Genomic DNA, 6000 nt, shown 5'->3' with positions numbered 1-6000 from the left:
AAAGACATGGCAAAGTCACCACCTTGAATCCTTCACCACCTGAAGAAGGAAATGAATTTCTTCTGAGATGCTCCAGGCACAAGAGGCAAGCGACGGTGCATTACGTGCTGCCTGTATGAGAAACAGATTTGGAGGATTTTTACCCGAAGCTAAAACACCTGAGGAGGAGCTTCAATAAATAGAACCGGCCTATTTCCTCGGACTCAAAGGGGGAGGAATGTAGTGATTGTAATGAGGTCAGCCAGTTAGACCTCATGGAGTATGAATCCCCTGGTTGTGGCTGATAATGTGATCCAATGAGGGAACCCTGACTGACAGATATAAACAGCAGTATCGCCTACGGCCATACTAGTCTGAAAGCGCCCGATCTCGTCTGATCTCGGAAGCTAAGCAGACTCAGGCCTAGTTAGTGCTTGGATGGGAGACCGCCTAAGAATACCAGGTGCAGCTCCTGGGCCTGGCCAAAATGGCCATCAACAGGTTGAGGCAGCGGGCCGTGGAGGGGGTCGTTAGGGCCGACTGCCTGCCCCTCTTCCGCGGTTACGTTAGAGCCCGGGTGTCCTTGGAGAAGGAGCACGCGGTGTCGACCAACACCCTGGAGTTGTTCAGGGAGAGGTGGGCACCGCAGGGAGTGGAGTGCATCATTTCTCCCTCCAACTCTATTTTGATTTAGTCCCTACCCTCCCCCTCACTGTTTTGATCACACAGCACTAAAAAAAAGGAAAAAAAAACAAACAAAAAAAAATAAACAGCAGTATCAGACATGGTGTTCACTCTGAGAGCTGGCTCTGAGGGAGCAGGATCAGTGTCAGCGGCTCTCCACGTGTGAATATAGGGTCACTTGGTGATGAGACATCAGTGTTTGTGGAGTTATTTCAGACACATCCTATTTTTGCAAGTTTACATAAGCTGAATATTTACTAGTAAACATCAAGGTGTAGATCTTCAAAGATAAGTAGCTAATAATAATAGCTGTATTTCCCTTGTGCACATTCAAACGTAACTTCCACATCATCCTTTTAAAAAGATTATATGTATTCTCATGGTGCATTCAAGTCACCTACTAGTAGAGCTCATTATTATCACCATTAATTGTGATATGGTGATTATTGTCAATGTTAGCTACACTAGCCAGCACTGTGATGCTTAATTCTCCTGGGAGAGAAACAAGAAGTATTTATTTTCCAATTCCATACACTGGTTGAAGTGAGAGAACTTGACTCTACCAATATTGCTCTTTGACCAATCCCCAGCAGAAACCTCACTGATGGAAAATAAATCCTCCCATCATTTCTCCTGCTCTCTCTGAAAGTGAAACACATTTAAAGTATTTCTAAATATTTGAGGTTATAAAAGCCACAATATAAATGCAAGCTTGGCCCAGCTTTTTGTGTAGGACTGGGAAACTGAGTTGAGCCATTTTGTTATTTCTGAAATGCAAGCCCAGCTCAGAACTGTACTGCATTGCTGTTTCTGAGAGACGTGGACAGGGAGAACTTGGGTGTTGTATGCTCTGGTGGAGTGTGGGAAAGTGAGGGTGCCAATGCTGGCTGATTAGAAGGCTTGTCTCAGCTTTCAAGGACAGCACCCAGCTCCCATTATAATTCTTATACCGCAGTCTTTAACTCCACATCCTGCTCATCATGCTCCCTCATACTTCTCATGTTCCCTTATTTGCTTCTTGCTCCTTGATATTCTCCATACTCCCTCATACTCCCCAGCATTGTCATACTTTCCTATGCCCCCTCACAGTCCCTAGGGCTCTGACTTCCCTTATTCTCCCCATGTAAACCCCATACACCATGTATACACCTTAGAAAACTATGAAATGGACCTTTTAAAATAAGTTTCTATAAATCAAATGGAGTTGTTTTTGAAGCATTTTTCAAAGTAAAACTATCACATAAAAACATTAAATTCCCTCAAGTGGTTCATCTGTTGTAAATAAAATCACTTATTTACTTCCCATTTCAAAGGCAATAACCTCTTAATCTTATTAACCAAAATGTAATCACAGCTCCTTTTCAGATAAGTGGCTGTTTGGCTTTTGTAAAACAGCCAAGCATTCATAATATACTAAGCGAAAAACACCATTTTATTGAAATTAAAAAAGATGGCCTACTTTTTGAAGACAGATGGTCATTCTTTTCCAGTTCAAAGCATATTTGCTATCTATCACGTGAATGGATGACGTGCTTAATTTACAAATGAATCAACAGCAGGGCAATTTTTTTTTAAAGCTATAGATCTTACGTACTTAATAATCATTCCAATGATATAATGAGCCATTTGGTTGACTTCTATACTGTCTGCTTCCATGTTGTGAATGCTTGAATTTTTATAGGATAGGATACTCAGTCGATGGAAGTGTCAAAATCAGTTTGAAGTGGTTCTCAGAGTTATGTTAAATTAATGAAAATTCATATAGTTTGCAAAGCAAATATGAATGCAAGTTCACATTTATCACACAAGCTCATAGTGTGGTCACACCAAATGTTTGAATGTTGCACCAGACAGGAGTGTGAATGCTTGTATATGTGATGTGTTGCAGCAATAAAAGCATCCCAAAATGTTTTATGGCTGGGAATGGGATTAATTTTTTGAATCAGTACTGGTGAAGAGGATAGAACTTACAGCAACTTACTGACATTAGTTTCCATGGAAGCAACATCTTGGCTGTTGGGGATGTGCTGATGACTGGTGACACTCTGCTCCAGCTCCATCCGGTTTGCATAATGTAAAACCCTGAGAAAATGAAAAGACCAAAAACTGCTGGAAACACTTCTATATTTCCCTCAAAAGAGCATCATCAGTGTCCAATTCAAGTGAACAAGTTTGCAATTTACAAGAGCATGTTGTAAAATAAATCCAATTCAAAATAATGTTATCTCTGCCTAATATATGTATAGCATCAACAATATTTATTATTTTTCTTTTGTGTGTGTTCAGCTTTAAATGCAGCAAGCAACATTCAAATGTTGATTTATATGTGGAGCATTTGTCTCCAGGAATTGTCAGAACTAAACAGTTTATTATTTAATCAACCTTGCTTAAAGGGATAAAAATGACACAAAACATTAAACAATCATTAGTGCAATTATGCATTAAGCTGCAAATTAGGCATAATATCAATTTAATTACCAGCATTATTTCATTTCTGCATTGAAAAGTTCTAACACTGACACTGAAAATAAGTCAATATGTGGTTTTATCTGGGGCTGGATTTGAGCTCCTTTGAAAAAGGAATTGTTGCTTTTTCTCCTCTTCTGCAGGAATGACATTCACTAGCCTTTGGCTAGAGTGTATCTTCATGAGTGACTGCAGTCTTTTGATAGCCTGTTACTGATATGTGAACTTCAACAGGTCAGTTGTTATCAAAGGCATCACATTGAAACTTAAATCAGCCTGCATTCATAGATTTCAGCTGTAACCACAAGGATTATACTCATGCTTCTGAAGGTTATGAATTCAAGTCCAACGCGAATAGTCAGTGCAGAACCCAAGCTGGCATTTCCCGTGCAGTACCATGGGAATTCTGCTCTGCCAGAGTGGCATTTCTTGAAGGGGTGGAATATTAAACTAGTAGCCCCTATTGACCCTGCCAGGTGCATAAGAAAGATCTCATAGCATGATTTGTAGAAAAGAATTGGGAGTTTTGTACAGTACCCTGGTCAGCATTTACATTAAAATAAACAGACTGTATCAATATGGGATCTTGCTGTGCCTATGTTGGCTATCCTGAATGCTTAGCTCACAGCACTTCCCTAAGTACCTCACCAGCAGAGAAGCCTTCTGAAAATATTGAGAAAACGTAAGGAAAAGCTGTTACAAGTTACGAATAAGTTGACTCTTGCACCACAAGCCTATTCAACCATTCAATAAAATTGAATTCTCCATTACTTCACTTTCTCATCCTTTCCTCACATCACTCAATTTCCTTAGAATTCAAAATCTATCAACTATTGTTCTGTATATGCTCATTGTCTGACTATCACAGCTTTAGCTACGGAACTCATAAGGGGATTAGAATATAGAACTTAGAACAGTACAGCACACTACAGGCCCTTCAGCCCTTGATGTTGTACCGACCTTTTATCCTACTCTAAGATCAGACTAACCTACATACCCTTCATTGTACTACCCATGTGCCTATCCAAGAGTTGCTTAAACATCCCTAATGTATCTGACTCTACTACCACTGATGGCAGTGCATTCCAAGCACCCACCACTCTCTGTGTAAAGAACCTCCCACTGACATCTCCCCTAAACCTTCCTCCAATCACCATAACATTATGCCCCCTCGTGATAGACATTTCCACCCTAGGAAAAAGTCTCTGGCTATCCACTCTATCTGTGCCTCTCAACATCTTGTACACCTCTATCAAGTCACCTCACATCCTTCTTCGTTCCAATGAAAAGAGCCCTTGCTCCCTCAACCTTTCTTCATAACACATGCCCTCCAGTCCAGGCAGCATCCTGGTAAATCTCCTCTACATCTTCTCTAAAAGTTCCACATCTTTGCTCCAATGAGATGACCAGAACTGAACACAATATTACAAATATGGTCTGACCAGGGCTTTATATAGCTGCAGCATACCCTCGTGGCTCTTAAACTTGATCTCCCTGCTAATGAAAGCCAACACACCATATGCCTTCTTAACAACCCAATCAACTTGGGTGGCAACTTTGGGGGATCTAGGGACATGGACCCAGAGATCCCTCTGATCCTCCACACTGCCAGGAATTCTGCCTTTAACCCTGTATTCTGCATTCAAATTCGACCTTCCAAAGTGAATGACTTCACACTTTTCCAGGTTGAACTCCATCTGTTACTTATCAGCCCAGTTCTGCAGTCTGTTAATGTCTTGTTGCAACCCACAACAGCTCTCCACACCATCCACAACTTCACCAACCTTCGCATCATCGTTAAACTTACTAAACTACCCTTCAACTTCCTCTTCCAAGTTATTTATAAAGATCACAAAGAGCAGAAGTCCCAGCACCGATCCCTGCAGAACACTACTGGTCATCAAGCTCCAGACTGAATACTTTCCATCTACCACTACCCTCTGTCTTCTATGGACCTGCCAATTCTGCATCCAGACAATCAGATTTCCTTGTATCCCCTTCCTCTTTCTGACTGAGCTGACCACGGGGAACTTTACCAAACGCCTTGCTAAAATCTATGTACACCACATCCACTGCTCGACCTTCTTCAGCGTCTTTTGTCACATCCTCAAAGAATTCAATAAGATTCCCAAATCTGTAGGAATTTTCAAAGTGGCTGATGTTGTAGGAGCTCTAGTTCCAGACGCTCCAGCTGGGGAAACAGCCTCTCAGCACCAACAATATTAAACTCTCTAAAAATTTTATAGATTTCACAATCACGTCTTAGCCTCCTTACTGCCAGAGAATACAGCTCATTTTACTCATTTTTTCACAGAGTAGCTCTTTCATTCCATTAACGAATCTCATAAACATTAGCCGTTTTCCCTCTGAATTAAATGCATCCTTAGGTAATGAAATGTAAATGTTATGCAGTACTCGAAATGTATTTTCACTTATTCCTTATATAACTGAAGCAAGGCTATCTTAACTAAACTTCTGACCATTTTTGCAAAAAAATGAGCCATTTGTCTTCCTAATTGTTTAGTATGCTTGCAACTTAACTTCCTTTGTTTCATGTATTGCAACTATGGATACCCAAATCCCTCTGATTACCAATATTTACTCGTCACTGGACTTCCTTTCTTCCTACCCATGTAGATAGATTCCTGTTTTGCCACCATCTTGCTCATTTTTTTTATTTCATGGGCAAAGGCAGTCATTGACAAGTCTATCGTTTATTGCATATCTCTAACTACCATTGAACTCGTGCCTTGCATGCTGTTTCAGAGGGTATTTAAGAGTCAACTGTATTTTTATGGGTCTAGAGTCATATATACGTCAGACCAAGATTGCAGATATCCTCCCCTTAAGGATGTTTTTGAACCAAATAGG

General features: G+C 40.6%; 1 pseudogene; it reads left to right on the top strand.

Moving 5' to 3' along the window:
• The first annotated feature begins 335 nt into the window (after window positions 1–335).
• Window positions 336–458, top strand: LOC122560925 (annotated as a pseudogene).
• The last annotated feature ends 5542 nt before the right edge of the window (window positions 459–6000 follow it).

Source organism: Chiloscyllium plagiosum, chromosome 21 (genome assembly GCF_004010195.1).
Source record: "Chiloscyllium plagiosum isolate BGI_BamShark_2017 chromosome 21, ASM401019v2, whole genome shotgun sequence".
NCBI lineage: Eukaryota > Metazoa > Chordata > Chondrichthyes > Orectolobiformes > Hemiscylliidae > Chiloscyllium > Chiloscyllium plagiosum.
This window is presented reverse-complemented; position numbering and strand designations above follow the sequence as displayed.